Source organism: Colletes latitarsis, chromosome 14 (genome assembly GCF_051014445.1).
Source record: "Colletes latitarsis isolate SP2378_abdomen chromosome 14, iyColLati1, whole genome shotgun sequence".
Taxonomy (NCBI): Eukaryota; Metazoa; Arthropoda; class Insecta; order Hymenoptera; family Colletidae; genus Colletes; species Colletes latitarsis.
In genome coordinates, this window is record NC_135147.1 from 15,642,962 (window position 1) to 15,663,591 (window position 20,630).

The window sequence follows — 20,630 nt, forward strand, 5'->3', positions numbered from 1 at the left end:
TATTTTTTTAATTATTATTAATTTAATTTAATTTTTTTTTTTGAAGTTAGTTTAAAGTTGATATTTTTAATAATCATTTATTGAGGAACGTTACTTTCATTTGCTTTTGCGATTTACCACCTCTTCGTATTTTAGGAAATATCGTTTGGATCTTAAATCCTTATGGACCGGAAACACGTGAAAGATTAATATATCCGATAGTTTGTTAAACGGATATACGTTAGTCTACGATTGATTAAGATCTGTGTACACTTTGCAATTTTAATATTTGGTACTGAATACTGATTACATAGTATATGTATACAGGGTATTCGGCCAACCCTGGGAAAAATTTTAATGAGGGATTCTAGAGGCCAAAATAAGACGAAAATCAAGAATATCAATTTATTGATGGAGGCTATGTTAAAAAGTTATTAACGTTTAAAGTTCCGCTCGTACTGAATTCTTTTCTCGAAAATGTGCAAGATTTCGAGGGTATGTCTATTCACCAAAAATGATTGTAATTGACCCTCGCAACAGAAAATAATTTTTTTAGAACGATTTGAAAGTTTTTTTGTCGCCGGAAAATTTAAGCACCTACCACCTGTCGATTTTTCTTAAAAATTCCTTTTTCATTTTTAGTAATTTTGTTTGACGCCCTACAGAAAAGTTGTCTAATACTTTTTTGTAGGTACTCATGAGCTCTACTTCAGAAAAAAGTTTTATTGAAATATATTCACTATTGTAGGAGTTATGGACGTTTGAAAATTGGAACATTTTCATGGTGTTTTTCTCATTTTGCAGGGTTAAGGAACAACTTTTTGTATATTTTTAAAATTTCTACATATTCTCCATCAAATTGCGCGTAGTTTGCCTTTTGAAATATTAAAATCCTCCAATCCGTTCAGGAGTTATGATGTTTTAGAGATTGCATGAAATTTCAGGCCTCAGATTATATTTTCGGTAATGAATTTTTCCCCCGAAACTGCGTAGGATTTCGGGGGAATATCTATTCACCAAAAATAATTGCAATTGATCCCTGGAACCGAAAATAATATTTTCAGAATTAATTAAAAATTTTTTTTTTCGTCGGAAAATTTAGGCACCTACCCCATGTCGATTTTTCTTAAAAATTCGTTTTTGACTTTTAGTAATTTTCTTTGACGCCCTACAAAAAAGTTGTCTAATACTTTTTTGTAGGTACCCATGAGCTCTACTTCAGAAAAAAGTTTCATTGAAATACATTCACAATTGTAGGAGTTATGGCTGTTTGAAAATTGGACCATTTTTATGGGGTTTTTCTCATTTTGCGAGGTCAAGGACCAACTTTTTCAATATTGTTAGAATTTCTACATATTCTCCATCAAATTGCGCGTAGTTTGCTTTTTTAAACATTGAAATCGTCCAATCCGTTCAGAAGTTATGACGTTTTGAAGATTCGCATGAAAATTCAGACAGACATTTCTGACCAGAAATTATATTTTCGGTAAACAATTTTTTTCTCGAAACTGAGTAGGATTTCGGGGGTATGTCTGTTGACCAAAAATGCTTGCAATTGACCCCTGCAACTAAAAATAATTTTTCCAAGACGATTCGAAAGTCTTTTTTTTCACCTTAAACTTTCTGCACCTATCCGATTTTTTTTCTCGAAACTGGATAGGATTTCGAAGACATGTGTATTCACCAAAAATGATTGTAATTGACCCCCGCAACCGAAAATAATTTCTCCAGAAGAATTTGAAATTTTTGAATTTAATTGTTAATAACTTTGTAACGAAGCCTCCATCAACAAATTGGTATTCTTGCTTTTCATCTTATTTTGGCCTGTAGTATCCCCCATTAAAATTTTTCTCAGGGGTGGCCGAACACTTTGTATATTTATGGTACACTTAACTATCACATTTAGAAAACATTATTGATATAGTATGCTATATTAGAAAAATAAAAATTAGAACATTTAAGTAAGCATATTTTAATAATCATAGATTGTCGATTATAACATTTGAAAAAATTAATTAGTACCCTCACCTCGCATAACACATTTCAAGGTCAAGGTTAACCGCGAGGTCTCTTCTAATATGAAAAATTATTGATTTTGTATTAAGGAATAATTTCAATTTAACAGAATATTTTGACACATATTCCCATTTATCAAATTTGTAAGGAAATGAACGAAATAAAAAAATTAATTTGAATGACAGATTTCATTAAAATCGAAGAATTTTTTCCAAGAAGAAACTGAAATTGAAAAAATTAATAACGAGAAGGTCACAGACAACCTTGAATTTAAAAAATGATACTCGATGAAATTTCATTTGTTAATGTCATATTACATTTTTAAAGACTCATTTAAAATTATAGTCTAATATAATATAAAATAAAAAGTATTTTATCCACAACAATTATACATAATAAATATAAAAGTAAGTAATTTTATATTAAAAAATAAAGCATGAAACCTTGAAATCTATCTTCTTCTTTTTCATGTAAATGTTTCTCTCGATTTATACAATTTAAAATCACATGCATCTTTTACGCGACCAATCTGTCGTAAATATATTCAATATGGGATACATACAGGGTGTTCGGCCACCCCTGGGAAATATTTTAATAGAGGATTTTAAAGGCCAAAATAAGACGAAAATTAAGAATACCAATTTGTTGGTGGAGGCTTTGTTAAAAAGTTATTAACAATTAAATTCAAAAATTTCAAATCGTTCTGGAAAAATTATTTTCGATTGCGGGAGTCAATTACAATCATTTTTGATGAATACACATACTTCCGAAATCCTACCCACTTTCGAGAAAAAAATTTGGAAAGATGTGAAACTTTTCGACGAAGAAAAGAAATTTCATATTGTTTTGGAAAAATTATTTTCAGATTCAGGGGTCAATTACAATCATTTTTTATGAACAGACATACCCCCGAAATCCTACTCAGTTTCGAGAAAAAAATTGTTTACCGAAAATATAATTTCTGGTCAGAAATGTCTGTCCGAATTTTCATGCGAATCTTCAAAACGTCATAACTTCTGAACGGATTGGACGATTTCAATGTTTAAAAAAGCAAACTACGCGTATTTTGGTGGAGAATATGTACAAATCGCAAAAATATTCGAAAAGTTGGTCCATGACCCCGCAAAATGAGACAAACCTCATAAAAATGGTTCAATTTTCAAATGTTCATAACTCCTACAATAATGAATATATTTTATTGAAATTTTTTTCTGAAGTAGAGCTCATGGGTACCTACAAAAAAGTATTGGACAACTTTTCTGTAGGGCGTTAACCAAAATTACTAAAAATTAAAAAGGAATTTCTAAGAAAAATCGGAAGGGGGTAGGTGCCTAAATTTTCCGACGAAAAAAAAAATTTTTAATTAATTCTAAAAAAATTATTTTCGGTTCCGGGGGTCAATTGCAATCATTTTTGGTGAATACATATGTCTTCGAAATCCTATCCACTTTCGAGAAAAAAAATCGGGTAGGTGCTGAAAGTTTAGGGTGAGAAAAAAGACTTTCGAATCGTCTTGGAAAAATTATTTTTAGTTGCAGGGGTCAATTGCAAGCATTCTTGGTCAACAGACATACCCCCGGAATCCTACTCCGTTTTGAGAAAAAAATTCCCTACCGAAAATATAATTTCTGGCCAGAAATGTCTGCCCGAATTTTCATGCGAATCTTTAAAACGTCACAACTTCTGAACGGATTGGACGATTTTAATGTTTAAAAAAGCAAACTACGCGTATTTTGGTGGGGAATATGTACAAATCGCAAAAATGTTCGAAAAGTTGGTCCTTGACCTCGCAAAATGAGAAAAACCCCATAAAAATGGTCCAATTTTCAAACAGCCATAACTCCTACAATAGTGAATATATTTCGATGAAACTTTTTTCTGAAGTAGTGCTCATAGGTACCTATAAAAAAGTATTAGACAACTTTTCTGTAGGGCGTCAAATAAAATTACTAAAAATGAAAAAGGAATTTTTAAGAAAAATCGACAGGTGGTAGGTGCCTAAATTTTCCGGCGACAAAAAAACTTTCAAATCGTTCTAAAAAAATTATTTTCTGTTGTGAGGATCAATTACAATCATTTTTGGTGAATAGACATACCCTCGAAATCTTGCGCATTTTCGAGAAAAAAATTCAGTACGGTCGGAACTTTAAACGTCAATAACTGTTTAACGAAGCCTTCATCAACAAATTGGTATTCTTGACTTTCGTCTTATTTTGGCCTCTAGAATCCCTCATTAAAATTTTTCCCAAGGGTGGCCGAACACTCTGTATAACCTCATTTTAATTTAAATGACTACACTTTCTAAAATAATAAAATTATTGTAAACTAAAAATGAAAGTTCTGGAAATATTATTAAAGGTTTGTACTCAAAATTAAACCTAATTCACGTTGTAACAGTAAACAGAGAAAACACTATCTTTAAATCGTAACATGTTCTATTCATACTAGCATCGAGATGTATTATAAATATAAATAAGTTGAATGAAATTGAAACATATTTATTTTATTTAAGAAAATATATTTGGAATTGTTTATTTCTCATTTCTAGTATTTTTAATAATCTAATGAAAATTAGATCTATACATATAAGTTCATAAATTCAGATCTTTACTTTCTTATGTATTCACTTGTTCATTTTATATTAACTTCAGAAACCATTAAAGACTGTCGATAAAAACGTTTCGAAAAATAATCAGTACTTTCATTCGTACAATATATGTCAAGGCCAAGGTCACTGTCGACGTATCCGCTAATGTAAATAATTATTATGAAATCTTTTTGCATATTTTTAACCGTGCTATATTGAAATCGTGTAATGTATATACGAAGTGTTACGTTTAAGTGCGAATGGTGGAATATCTCGAGTTATTGAAGGTATCAAAAAAGTGTTCTTACAAGAGTTGTTTTATTTAAAGGGACACGTTATGTGGTATAAATAATTTTTGTATAGGTGGAGTGGTGAAGGAGATTTCAAGGTCAAGCTAATTTTTTTAAATGGAACCAAATATTTTTTTGTTAATAATATGATAGCGTTTTTATGGGACAAATTCAACGATCTACTACGTGACATCATTCTTTGCTATAAAACCATAATTATTGAGACGCAAAACAGTCAGATCAACGCGAATTGTGTTGTTGGTTAAAATGAATTCTGCATGATTATATTATTTGTTTATGCCGGATCGATCCAGTTTTTAATCGGGTTTTTCCTGGGATTGTAGAGATGTCAATCCTACAATTAACATGAGAAATTATGAATTATTCCAGATATCATAAATGATTGTTTTTAATTTTTACTTATCACTAGTTTCTAATAACAAGAATTGATTAATGACATTGTATGTACCTTATCCTCGCTGAGTATGCTAAGTATAATTAAAAACACTAAAAAACTAATATAAAAATGCTAATATTATAAATTAAAACGTTCTTTCTTTCGACTATTTTACTAACTAAAGGTACTTTTTAAAGTGACTATTTGAAGGCGAAAGTATAAACTTAGAGGCCTAAGTGGTGATAAAGAGCTCGATTTGTCTATAGGTTTATAGGTTGTTTATATTGAATTTGTCTCAACAAATCATATTATGGACAAAAAATATATGGTCCCATTAAAAACAAATTAACTTGACCTTAAAATCTCCCCCATCACTCCTCCTATACAAAAATTATTTATACCGTATAATTTGCCCGTTTAAATAAAGCAACTTTTGTAAGAATATTTTTTTGATACCTTCAGTACCTCATGAGATATTCGCACTTAAACGTAACACCCTGTATACACCGTATAAATTGAGTGATTGATATACTGAATATTGAGTATAGACTAATGAGAATCGAACATAAGATATCATATAGCAACTACGGAAGATTGAGTGTAAAATATCAAATGTGAAATACCAAGTATCAAAACTGATCACCGCGTAACAAGTATAGAATACAACGTACCATTCAAATTGTTATGAATTTTATTAATGCAAATATTGTTTTAAATATTTTGCTAAACTGAAACCTTAGTGCTTAATATGAAATCGAGGGTTAGGTATATTGAATATTAAGTATCGAAAATCAAACGTTAAATACCGAATGCTGCAAATTGAAATTCGAGTACCGAACATTGAATACTGCATATGGAGTATCGAATGCAGCGTGTCGTACATTGAGTACCGCGTACCGAATGTTAAGTGTTAAGTTTCGTAAGTTGAGTACCGAGTACCGAATGTTAAATATCAAGTTTCGTAAGTTGAGTACCGAGTACCGAATGTTAAATATCAAATTTCGGAAGTTTAGTACCGAGTACTGAACATAACGTCAACAACATCAAATATAGAGTTATGAAACTTAAGTAGCGGTTATCAAATAGCGAATACTGCGTATCGAATATTGAATTTTAAGTATCGAGTACCAAATACTGAGTTTTGACTACCAAACATTGGGCATTTCATATTTGAAATTGAATATACATATAGCGTGGAATAGGAGGTGAATATCGAATACAGAATAAGATTAGAAGAAGGTCAGTAACGATTAATGAAGACTTATCGATTCATAAGTCACTTGAAACAAAGGAAATTAAGTGCACGACAGTTAAATAACGAAAGTATCGAAAATCAAACGTTAAATATTGAATGCTTTACATTGAAATTCGAATACCGAACATTGAATACTGCATATGGAGTATCGAATGCAGCGTGTCGTACATTGAGTACCGCGTACCGAATGTTAAGTCCCAAGTTTCGTAAGTTAAGTACCGAGTACCGAATGTTAAATATCAAGTTTCGTAAGTTGAGTACCGAGTATCGAACATAACGTCAACAACATCAAATAAAGAATTATGAAACTTAAGTACCGGTTATTAAACAGCGAATACTGTGTATCAAATATTGGAAATTAAGTACCTATTACCAAATATTGAGTTTCAACTACCGAACATTGGGCATTCCATATTTGAAATTGAATATACATATAGCGCGGAATACGAGCTGAATATCGAATACAGAATAAGATTCGAAGATAGTCGGTAACGATTAATGAGGACGTATCCATTCATAAGTCACTTGAAACAAAGGAAATTAAGTTCGCGATAGTTCAATAACGAAAGTATCGAAAATCAAACGTTAAATACTGAATGCTGTAAATTGAAATTCGAGTACCAAACACTGAATACTGCATATGGAGTATCGAATGCAGCGTATCGTACATTGAGTACCGCGTACCGAATGTTAAGTCCCAAGTTTCGTAAATTGAGTACTGAGTACCGAATGTTAAATATCAAGTTTCGTAAGTTGAGTACCGAGTACCGAACATAACGTCAACAACATCAAATAAAGAATCATGAAATTTAAGTGCCGATTATCAAACACCGAATACTGCGTATCAAATATTGAACTTTAAGTATCGAGTACCAAATACCGAGTTTTGACTACCAAACATTGGACATTTCATAGTTGAAATTGAATATATATACAGCGCGGAATACGAGCTGAATATCGAATACAGAATAAGATTCGAAGATAGTCGGTGACGATTAATGAGGACGTATCCATTCATAAGTCACTTGAAACAAAGGAAATTAGGTGCACGATAGTTCAATAAAGCTTGAACTACTTTAACCACTTGCGCTGAAAGAACGTGTTACGCACGTGATAGTCCCTGTGCCAAATCTGAAAAGAACGAGCTACGCACATCGCGTGTGACTTGACTTTTTCAGTTCGCAATAAATTCGTGCGTTCATTGCATACTACCATTTTAGATTCGTTAATATATTTGATCAATTCGTTACTGTGATACTTTTTTTTTTATATATTAATAAGAGTGCTTTAGTGCATCGATAGGCCATTGTGGAAGTTAATGTACGAATTGATAGCGATCAGTCTCCGATTAATTGCAGCAGTAAGTAGTTAATAGAACTAAAAATTCAAGGAGAATACTTTTATCGATCGGACAATGACGAGTTTGCAGATAGAGCGTCGATACGTCGGAACCTTGCTTTGAAGTATGTGCTTATCCTTATCTGCGTTTTCCTATATCGATAAAGCACGTGCTTGAGCAAAACTTGCAAGGTACATTATCCAATTGTAACATGCCAATTTTGGAAGACGTGTTCCACATAAACAGAGTGTTATCAATTTTATAATGTATTAAACTCTACTAACACGTTGACTTCCATGCCAGTTTTCCATATTAAAAGGTGTCCTTGACATTTGTTTAAATTATAATACGAAGAAAAAGTATATTTTTACAGTATTCTCAACGACAATATCGTTATTTACAATTTTACAAGTATTAATTATTTTCCATTATAAATGATTTTGCAACATGTAAGTTTAAAGTGCCGGTCATTAGTGACCACTGTAAACATCTGTTCAATTCGACTAATTTTTAGAGAGCAAATTCACCGGTTTGTAAGTAATTTTTATAAAAATGTGATGTAACCATTAACGCCACTTATAATTTAGTAAAACTTTTATTGCTCTTCAGAAATCAAACACTTTTTATATTCAACGTTATTCTTTATTCTCAAAATGAATTTGGGAGATTTAACACGTTAACTGCTATAATGGCTACTGGTGATTTGCGTTTCAAACTAAGAACTTGTCTCTAAAACCCTTACGATAAATGAATTTTAAAACTTACAAATTTTGAATAACGTCACAGATATTAGGAATATTACAAAATAACGAGCACACCATTGAACTTGTTGAATACTTTTATTTGTTGTGTTATAATTTGAAAAAAATGTCGTGGGTATCCCTAAACAAGGAAAATGGCTGACAACGTGTTAATTGGATATGTAGGTATTTCTAAAAAAGTGTATAATATTTTTGAATGCTCTATCTATATTAACAGTTTGATTAAAATGGGTATGTTACAGTTGAATGACGTTTCTTATTAATAAATATTTGATATATTCTAATAATTTTGAATAATGAAATAAAATTGTATTAAATGTTTCGAGGAAAAGAAAGCATTCATAAGTATTAATTAATCGATTGGTAGTAAAATGAGAGCAACACGGGTGCAGAAATATTGTTGATGGTGAATTAATTACCGGGTATTAACTAATTATAGTAAGGTTGATTGACAAGATCTGGGAAAAATTTTAATGGGAGATTTTAGGGGCCAAAATAAGACGAAAATCAAGAATATTAATTTGTTAATGGAGGCTTCGTTAAAAAGTTATTAACGTTTAAAGTTCCGCCTGTAGAACGTCAAGCTGCGTGCACGCGATAGTGGTTCTCATTCAGCATGAGAAATTCTACTTACTGACGTATCGACAGCCTCACAGTTTTGTGAGTGAGAATCACTATCACGCGTACGCAGCTGTTCGCAGATTGCCGTTCTACAGACGGAACTTTGAACGTTAATAACTTTTTAACGAAGCTTCAATCAACAAATTGGTATTCTTGATTTTCGTCTTATTTTGGCCTCTAGATTCTTGCATTAAAATTTTTGTATATTACAATATAGAAATTGTAGGATTTAAGAAAGTACATATGATATAAAAGATATTCTTGCAAGTGGAGGCGTAAAAGAGATATAGTTCAATTTTTTATGCTTGATTTTGATAAATTGGCATATTTTTGTACATACTAAAGTATGTTTATCCTAAAACATACTACATATGTTCGAAATGTCGGTCATCTGCAGCAATGCAACGTTGTAGTCTGACCTGTTGCATCCCTTACGCGTTTTATTGTTGGAGCATCTATTGTAGCACATGCTACAATAATTCGTTGGTTCGTATCTTCCGGAGTTGTTGGCGCATCTCCATTTACAATATTTTTCAATGCTCCTCACGAGAAAAAATCTAGGGATATTAAATCTGGCCTTCGTGCTGGCCATCGATTTGGGAATATTTCAAGCGTACTTCTCACCCTTTCAGCATAGTGTGTTGGACATCCATCGTACTGATACCACATTGTCTGACGAATTGTTCAATTTGATAATGTATTTCTTAAGGACTTATATTTTTACTCCATTTTTTATTATATTTTTAACCAGTAAAAGTGTCATTAATAAAATAGGGCACAATTGTTTGTTGCCCTCTGATTACACATCACACATTAATTGACCAGCGTCTTCGATAATCAATTTCTCGTATGTGGATGTTGCACTGACCAATAATAATGTGTTATGTAAATTGACACGCCCAATGTTGGCAAAAGTATCGGTAAATAGTATTAAAGAGAAGAAATTTGGTTTGATTTGTAGCTGTTCTTGAATCCATACACAAAATCTAACACAATTTACATAATCCATGTCATGCAATTTCTGGTGAAGACTATGGTAAGAATGATATTTGTGACGAGCAAGAATTCGTAATATACTACTTTTGCTGACTGCAGATTCATGCTTAATCTGACGTAAAGTAATATAAGGATTAAGATATGCCATAATGAAAGGAATAGAATGAAAGTAGTCAAATATCTCAGAAACGGTAAGTTTTAGGACAAATTTGATATTTTATTTATATTACAATCTGTCGAAATCGAGTATAAAAAATGGAACATTCCATTTAAAAAAACAAAATTGACCTCTAAATTTTTTCTATCCCTCCACTTGTAATAATACAATTTATACCATATTATGTACTTTCTGAAATCCTACAACTTCTGTAACATATATGTATACACATACAGAGTGGTCCACGCAATTATTTCTTGGCAAAATATGCCAAAGGAGAAAGGTAAATGGTACATAATTAACAATTGCATCATTTCTTTAAATGGAAATGCATACTTTTTATTGCGCAAATCGATTCCTCTGTTCATTCTACGCAAAAAAATTATTAGGTTATCATGGCAAAAAGTTATTACTTTTCGAGATATTTTCAAAAGTTGATCTCTATATCTTCTTCACGCTTTCACTTACAAGAACGCCATTTATACCATGACGATACTTCCCGTACTCACCGGCAGAGGGCTACGCTCTCTCATAAGTATTCTACTGACCACCTGTTCCTATATATGCCCTCTTCGACCGTCTCTTAAATGTCTGGCGTCCAAGGCCAGCGACGAAACGTTCTTCTCTGTTTTTCTTTTCTTTCCTCCTGCTATCTCGTTTACTCGCCTCCTCCAGACAGCAAGCCGCCACAATATACCATATTATGTACTTTTTTTAACACGTTCGCTGCCAGATCAAAACCGTGTAATATTCTGCAAAAGTAAAATTTTGATTTTAGACCATTGTAAGCTACATAACCTAAAATTTGTTTCGGTACTTATTTCCGTAACCTTGTTAAAATTCACAAATTCTATCCAAATTTATTCCCCTCAACGTCTTAACTTGGGAATTCATTTTTCTAGCATCATAATGGTAAATCCTGTCACCCATATATCTATAACTTCTGTGCGTAACATTTTCTCGCATCGTTTGAAATAATCAAGATATCTAAATGGACAGAGTTTAGTGAAGTTACAATGTATGTATCTTTTATAATTGTTATATAGGGTTTTTCAAAATTCGTGGGCTTCAAGAATGGATTCGGTAGGTTAAAATAAGAAAAAAAAGTTGATATAAATATATGTCCGGTATGACCTTGATCCCGAGTTACAGTAATGTTTGTGTTATATCTGTCGTAAAGTCACCCTGTATATCAATTGTTGAACTAAAAACTGGTTATATTAGTATTTGTGTTTCGATGTAGTATCTGTTTAGTGCTGAATTTATGTTTCACGCATGATGCTCCGCGATACCGTTGCCCAAAGAATTCGAATTGGCCGTAGATAATATGCACGGACCAAGTGCCAACTTAATATCATATACTTTCTTTATTTAATGTTTAGTTACAACGAGATATAGATGACTTGTCGCATAAATCTTTCCATTATCGAATTAATCGATGGTAGGAAAATCCTTTGTGTTTTAAACAATTAGTAATCAAAATAAAAAAAATGAATATAGGTTACATAGAATAATGTAGAATTAATGTCTATTCTACTCTAGTCACAAGAAACGTAGGACGTTTTTGGAATTTTATAACATGAAATCTATTATAGATATTAATTTGAAATTTTGTACTACCATTTACGCATATCTTAACAAGTACATGTTACAAAATATACAGTAACGGACAAAAGTTTAAGACGATGAATCGTATTTTAGATTATAAGCATGTTACGCGATTATTACACATCTGTTCAGTTTGTGTTTTTATAATATGGTTGTACGTTTGACTTTCTTGATCTCGAAGTATCGGTTGTTAAATGTAAACAATGTCGTTGAATAGAATAAATTATATGCGTCAGTTTTCTCTGCGCGTTTATAAATACTGGACATTAATTTAACACTAGATGTACGGACTGAGTCAATTTGACTGATTAAAAATTTGATTACTGTATATAGGGTGTTCGGCCACCGCTGGGAAAAATTTTAATGGGAGATTCTAGGGGCCAAAATAAGACGAAAATCAAGAATACCAATTTGTTGATAGAGGCTTCGTTAAAAAGTTATTAACAATTAAATTCAAAAATTTCAAATCGTTCTGGAAAAATTATTTTCGGTTGTGGGGGTCAGTTACAATCATTTTTGGTGAATAGACATACCCCCGAAATCTTGTGCATTTTCTAGAAAAAAATTCAAGAAGGTGTGAAATATTTCGACGGAAAAAAAAAATTTCAAATCGTTTTGGAAAAATTATTTTCGGTTGCGGGGGTCAATTGCAATCATTTTTGGTGAATAGACATACCCCCGAAATCCTACTCAGTTTCGAGAAAAAAAATTCCTTACCAAAAATATAATTTCTGGCCAGAAATGTCTGCCCAAATTTTCATACGAATCTATAAAACGTCATAACTTCTGAACGGATGGGACGATTTTAATGTTTAAAAAAGCAAACTACGCGCATTTTAGTGTGGAATATGTAGAAATCGCAAAAATATTCGAAAAGTTGATCCTTAACCCCACACAATGAGAAAAACCCCGTAAAAATGGTCCAATTTTCAAACTGCCACAACTCCTACAATTGTGAATATATTTCAATGAAACTTTTTTCTGAAGTAGAGCTCATGGGTACCTACAAAAAAGTATTAGACAAACTTTTCTGTAGGGCGTCAAACAAAATTACTAAAAATGAAAAAGGAATTTTTAAGAATAATCGTCAGGGGCAGGTGCCTAAATTTTTCGGCGAAAAAAAAAATTTTTTATTAATTCTGAAAAAATTATTTTCGATTGTGGGGGTCAATTACAATCATTTTTGGTGAATAGACATACTCCCGAAATCCTATCCACTTTCGAGAAAAAAATTCGGAAAAGTGTGAAATTTTTCGACGTCGAAAAGAAATTTCAAATCGTTTTGGAAAAATTATTTTCAGATTCAGGGGTCAATTACAAGCATTTTTGGTCATTACACATACCCACGAAATCCTATTCAATTTCGAGAAAAAAATTCCTTACCAAAAATATAATTTCTGGCCAGAAATGTCTACCCGAATTTTCATATGAATCTTTAAAACGTCATAACTTCGGAACGGATTGGGCGATTTTAATGTTTAAAAAAGCAAACTACGCGCAATTTGATAGAGAATATGTACAAATCGCAAAAATGTTCGAAAAGTTGGTCCTTGACCTCGCAAAATGAGAAAAACCCTATAAAAATGGTCCAATTTTCAAACAGCCGTAACTCCTACAAATGTGAATATATTTCAATGAAACTTTTTTCTGAAGTAGAGCTCATGGGTACCTACAAAAAAGTATTAGTCAACTTTTCTGTAGGGCGTCAAACAAAATTACTAAAAATGAAAAAGGAATTTTTAAGAATAATCGACAGGGGTAGGTGCCTAAATTTTTTGACGAAAAAAAAAATTTCAAATCGTTCTAAAAAAATTATTTTCTGTTGCGAGGGTCAGTTACAATCATTTTTAGTGAATAGACATACCCCCGAAATCTTGCGCATTTTCGAGAAAAAAATTCAGTACTGGCGGAACTTTAAATGTTAATAACTTTTTAACAAAGCCTCCATCAACAAATTGGTATTCTTGATTTTCGTCTTATTTTGGCCTCTAGAATCCTCCATTAAAATTTTTCCCAGGGTGGTCAAACACCCTGTATATATAAAACTTAAATATTATTTTTTAAAGTTAGTTTTTCCTTACGTAATAAAATATATCGCATTATCGAATGTGGTATACCTATTTTTACGGTTGTGAGCAAATTTGACTCATAAAATGATTCAACAGTTAATTGTTTTAAACGCATAAAATTTATGATTTACATGAAGAAAGTTCTCATCAGAATTCTAAAAACATCTAATGCGTAAACATTCATGTTCAATCTTGTCAATTTATTAGTTAGCTGAGGCCAAAAAAAGCTCTTTCATAATTCCGATTTATACATTGCACGTGAACATTTTTAGTGAAATAATATAATTCTATAAAATCAATTTTTTGTCAAATAATTTTCTCTACCAAGATAATTTCGATATTTATTTGTAAAAAGTATTTTAATTGATATTTATTTTACATCTTATTACGTAGGGTTGCTATCGTTGGAAAAAATCAGAAAAAGTTTCTTTTGCTAAATTTATTATAAAAACAGAGTATATACGTAAAAAATGTTTTCAACGATATTTTTAATAATAAATCTTTCATTTAAATTGACTTGGGAACTATTTTTTTTGCAAACATCTTGAATTTTGTTGTATGAGTCACATTGGCTCATTTCACTAAAAATAGATACATAATCAACATCCGTAAATCTAGTGTTAAGACGATCCGTGTAAGTAACTACTTCGAGTATATCTTTTGAGTATTTTGGTTCCTAATTTTTCACGTCAGTGTTTAGCACCTACATTCTTTGCCACTTGAAATGTATATAAGCAAAAGTAAAATTGAATCGATGAGTTTACTAGAAAACGATAAGGAACAAATTGTAAAGCTATGAAAGCAAAGTGAGTCATTTACCGAAATAGCAATCATAGTGAATGCTGTGTCGCAAACCTTCTTCACAGGTGTTTCAGTGTTTCGCAACTTCCACATGCCGAGTTAATTATGTGCGGAATAGTTCGAACGTATTAAAAGTAGTGGATTATATGTGATATTTCGAGTACAATCGAAAAGTGTCTGGTGGTGACCTTTACAACAATTTTGGAATTCTTATATAAGTTATTTGCCCGTCTTATACAAGTCTCGAGCCCTCATCCTCTTGCAGCGGCCCTGGTTCTGCACGTACGTCATATCGATGGAATTATTGACCGTCAGGCATACTAAAGAACCATGTCACTATATACACGCAATAGAATGTGTGATAATTTCATTTTTCAAAACGATAATAACTTGAAATACACAGCTCGAGTTGTGAAAAAATTTGCTCAGGAAGAAAATATAGAAAACTTATTTAATTGCCACTTTATTTAATGTTTAATTGCAATTTAGAGTATAGTAAGAAAAAACTCTAAACCAAAAAATTTTGGTTTCGAAACGGTTTAGAACAATGTTATCATTGATCAATGTAAACAATAGATTCTAACAATTTAATAAAAAATTAATAGACCAAAAACTTTTAACAATCTCCACTCTACAATCGAAACGGTTTGGAACAATATTATCATTGATCAATGTAAACAATAGATTCTAACAATTTAATAAAAAATTAATAGACCAAAAAATTTTAACAATCTCCACTCTACAATCGAAACGGTTTAGAACAATATTATCATTGATCAATGTAAACAATAGATTCTACGTGAAAAAGTTATGTTGAAGTGATAAAAAATAGTGGATTTTGTACGAAGTCCAATTTTTAAATAAATAATTGCATATTTTTCATAAAATAATTTTTGTAGTAAGTTCAAAGTAATGTAAGTTCAATAGTAAAATCAAAAATGTTGTGTAATATATAAACATATAATTACTGATACTAGAAAATTGTATTAAGTTTTCCATACAAAATAAGTCATTTATTTCGGTTTAATATTTTATCTATTACTGTACATTTTGTTTTACTATGTCACTTCCGGTGTGAGAAGATATTTCGAGAAAAGGTGTGCCAATACTTTTTGTAGCTATTGTATGCCTAAATTCGATCTTAGGACGAACGTGCTGTATAATAGGAAAGTACGTTATGGGTGGCTAACAGGAAGACGAGAATTTCAAACTTGGGATGTGGGATTTCCCCGGAATCCATACATCGTTATGACGTTATTCCCTGCATCCCACCTTTGATTAAGCAAGGTTACCGTTAACGAACGGTCGACCGACGATCGAGCACCATCCGTCGAAGGAAAGCCCCCTACCTGTGCCAAGCAACCGTGAAAATCGTGACTCGTTCCCACTCGAGTGTTCTGTCCGCCGCCTAGCGAACGATAGGATGGATCCGTCCACGTGGGTCGCCCACAAGCGTCAGGTGTTCGTCACCGCAGTCAATCGTTCGCCGACGGCAGTACGCGAGGGATGTTGGCGCGATCAACTGCGTTCGTGTCGACGGTCCGTTCCTAGAAGCAAACATGGGCAAAATCTGATTGGGGATACTAAACAGCGAATAAAAACAACGTATAACAACTTATTATATTCCATTAGTTACATTTTTATTTCTGATCAGTTAAGTAATTTCTCACTTTTACTATTTGACTTTTGTTTTCTTTTTAAGAAAGGCTTTATTTTATCATGCAAACAAAAATCAATCGAAGGAATTCTAGAAATTAATGTATTTTTTTAATTTATTTCAACTTAGTACGTTCCATTAAACAGTTAAATTTTTATTTCTGATCGGTTAAGTAATTTCTCACTTTCGCTATTTGACTGTAGTTTTCTTTTTAAGAAAGACTTTATTTTATCATGAAAACAAAAATTAATTGAAGGAACTCAAGAAATTAACGTATTTTTGAAATTCTTTTCAACTTATTATATTCCATTAAATAGTTAAATTCTTATTTCTGATCGGTTAAGTAATTTCTCACTTTCGCTATCTGACTCTAGTTTTCTTTTTAAGAAAGGCTTCATTTTATCGCAAAAACAAAAATTATTCGGAGGAACTCTAAAAATTAACGTATTTTTTTAATTCTTTTCAACTTATTATGTTCCATTAAATAGTTAAATTTTTATTTCTGATCGGTTAATTTCTAACTTTCATTAATTGTCTTTAATTTTCTTTTTAAGAAAAGCTTTATTTTATCACGAAAACAGAAATCAATCGAAGGAATTCTAGAAATTAATGTATTTTTTTAATTTATTTCAACTTAGTATGTTCCATTAAACAGTTAAATTTTTATTTCTGATCAGTTAAGTAATTTCTAACTTTCGATATTTGACTTTAGTTTTCTTTTTAAGAAAGGCTTTATTTTATTACGAAAACGAAAAATTAATCGGAGGAGCTCTAGAAATTAACGTATTTTTTTAATTCTTTTCAACTTATTATGTTCCATTAAATAGTTAAATTCTTATTTCTGATCGGTTAAGTAATTTCTCACTTTCACTATTTGACTTTTGTTTTCTTTTTAAGAAAAGCTTTATTTTATCACGAAAACAGAAATCAATTGAAGGAATTCTAGAAATTAATGTATTTTTTTAATTTATTTCAACTTAGTATGTTCCATTAAACAGTTAAATTTTTATTTCTGATCAGTTAAGTAATTTCTAACTTTCGATATTTGACTTTTGTTTTCTTTTTAAGAAAGGCTTTATTTTATCATGAAAACAAAAATCAATCGAAGGAATTCTAGAAATTAATGTATTTTTTTAATTCTTTGCAACTTATTATGTTCCATTAAACAGTTAAATTTTTATTTCAGATCGGTTAAGTAATTTCTCACTTTCGCTATTTGACTCTAGTTTTCTTTTCAAGAAAGGCTTTATTTTATTGAAAAAACAAAAATTAATCGGAGGAGCTCTAGAAATTAACGTGTTTTTTGAATTCTTTGCAATTTATTATGTTCCATTAAATAGTTAAATTTTTATTTCTGATCGGTTAATTTTTAACTTTCATTAATTGTCTCTAGTTTTCTTTTTAAGAAAAGCTTTATTTTATCACGAAAACAAAAATCAATCGAAGGAATTCTAGAAATTAATGTATTTTTTTAATTCTTTGCAACTTATTATGTTCCATTAAACAGTTAAATTTTTATTTCTGATCAGTTAAGTAATTTCTAACTTTCAATATTTGACTTTAGTTTTCTTTTTAAGAAAGGCTTTATTTTATTACGAAAACGAAAAATTAATCGAAGGAACTCTAGAAATTAATGTATTTTTTTAATTTATTTCAACTTAGTACGTTCCATTAAATAGTTAAATTCTTATTTCTGATCGGTTAAGTAATTTCTCACTTTCACTATTTGACTTTTGTTTTCTTTTTAAGAAAGGCTTTATTTTATCATGAAAACAAAAATTAATCGAAGGAACTCTAGAAATTAACGTATTTTTTTAATTCTTTGCAACTTATTATATTCCATTAAATAGTTAAATTTTTATTTCTGTTCGGTTAAGTAATTTCTCACTTTCACTATTTGACTTTTGTTTTCTTTTTAAGAAAAGCTTTATTTTATCACGAAAACAAAAATCAATCGAAGGAACTCTAGAAATTAACGTATTTTTTTAATTCTTTTCAACTTATTATGTTCCATTAAATAGTTAAATTCTTATTTCTGATCGGTTAAGTAATTTTTCACTTTCGCTATTTGACTGTAGTTTTCTTTTTAAGAAAGGCTTTATTTTATCGCAAAAATAAAAATCAATCAAAGGAACTCTAGAAATTAACGTATTTTTTGTTATTTTTTTAATCCTTTTACTATCAGTGATACATATATGTATAAGTGGGGAAAAAATTACAATTTCATTGTTCTTGGGCTTCGAAGAGTTTTTGAGGTCGGCGAATACGAAACTGATATCAGATTTTCGAAATTGAAAACGGCGAACTAAAATTTGGAAAAATACTTGGATTTAGATATAAAATTGGAATCATGATTTTAAAGATCGATGTCGTAATCGATGACCTCAAAGACCCCTGACTATCAAGTTTTAGTCAAACACAACCACTATTTGAATTAAATCGACTAGTTTTGAAAACTTTTCTTCCCAAATACATTTCTTTTGTTTTGTTCTATTTATCAACGAGGGGGTTACAAAACTGTCGAATTAGTTAATTTTTCTTTACTCCGTAAAAGGAATTTTATTGCCATTGTTGTTTACTTTCCTCTTTGGTGTTTAACGGTGTGTTTGGTTATTTCTTGTTCGTCGTTAACCTAAACTTATTTGGGAATTTGATTTTGACAGCATGTTTAAATGTCATCGAAATCTGTGACTTAATTTGGACTTGTGAAATATATCGTATTCAAAATAATTAGCTACTAAAATTACTTCGTACATTTTTATTTTATTTCAAGGTCACTACTATTTTAGTCGAGTTATTAACATAATAAAATATTTAATTTTATATAGAATATAAATTATATATATATAATTTCAATATATAATTTTTTTTAAATCATATAACCAAATATAGTATTTCTTCAAGCTTTTCGGAATGATTTTTTATTTTAGTGATAAAATGAAGCATAATAATAGACTGGAGTCAAATACTAAAAATTGAGAAAAATCACTAAACTACAGAATTATCTTATTTCTTTTTTGTGAAATATTTCATTCTGAAAGTCAAATTCTAATTCTTATTTGAAATAGTCGTTTATCTTTTGTTTAAAAGAAAAAACACACTTGACAAGGTCAGTTTTAAGAGCAAGTTTGTATTCGTTTTAACGTTTTGGTCTAGTGTTTTAGTGTCATTTTCAAAAAACTGTTAGAAGAAATTATAAAAAATTGACATTGTACAATTACATATAATTGTAACTATGTATTTCATTTTTGAGTAGAATTTTACATTCTGAATATTATTTCCACGATTCCTGGCACTACCATAACGGAATATGTGAATATGTGCTGTTTGATACTTTTCAAAAAAACACAATAGAAAAAAGACGAGTTTGCACAATACTTAATGATACAATAACACATGTTGACACGTTAGAAAATAGTTGATATACTAACATAACTTACTAGATCATAAATTTGTGTTCATAAATTTTAATACTACTAATTCAAGATACGGTTCATTTTGTTGACTATTTTGATTATTTTGATTATTGAGATTCATTATTTCTTTCATTTTTACTAAATTTATAGTTATATTTTTATATATGGTAAAATCTATGATGACTATACGTAGTCATTGTTAACATCTTGTGTAAATTATTTATTTATTTCTATATCGTGCATTTTACGTATACAGATTTGATTTTGTTAAATTTCTAAAATTCACTGTATTTTCATCTCTATTAAATAATACATGTCTGATAACCTAACTCTGATTGTAACTTACGATTTATAACTTTAAACAATTATATAATTCTAATGTCGTTATTATACAGTGTTAATTTTTGTAATCTCTTGTAACAATTTTTGGAGAATAACTGTAAAAAATTGGGATGAAGTGTCAAAAAAATACGAGCTTGACCTTGAAGTCTTGAGATTTTTTTTTAATATTCACAGACCGCGAAAATGTGTTTATATCTTTTATTTGTTATTTGAAATTGTTATCTATATAGATAAGAATGTTGTCCACTTTCGGGCAAAAGTAAATGTTTCTTTCTTTCTTATGAAATATTTCATTATGCAAGTCAAATTTCACTTTTCATTCGACAAGTAACGGATCAA

At 30.4% G+C, this 20,630-nt stretch overlaps 1 protein-coding gene across 2 annotated transcripts in view; it reads left to right on the top strand.

Annotated features, from left to right (window-relative positions):
* Positions 1-20,630, top strand: part of Arms (Ankyrin repeat-rich membrane spanning) — a 162,320-nt gene that overhangs the window by 2,350 nt on the left and 139,340 nt on the right. Inside the window, exon 1 of one of the 2 annotated variants that reach the window (XM_076782302.1) lies at positions 16,367-16,481. The exons of the other annotated variant lie outside the window; for it this stretch is intronic. The gene's annotated coding sequence lies outside the window, so the exon portion shown is untranslated. Of the gene's footprint in view, positions 1-16,366; positions 16,482-20,630 lie in introns of those variants that run through there. 2 annotated transcript variants of the gene reach the window in all.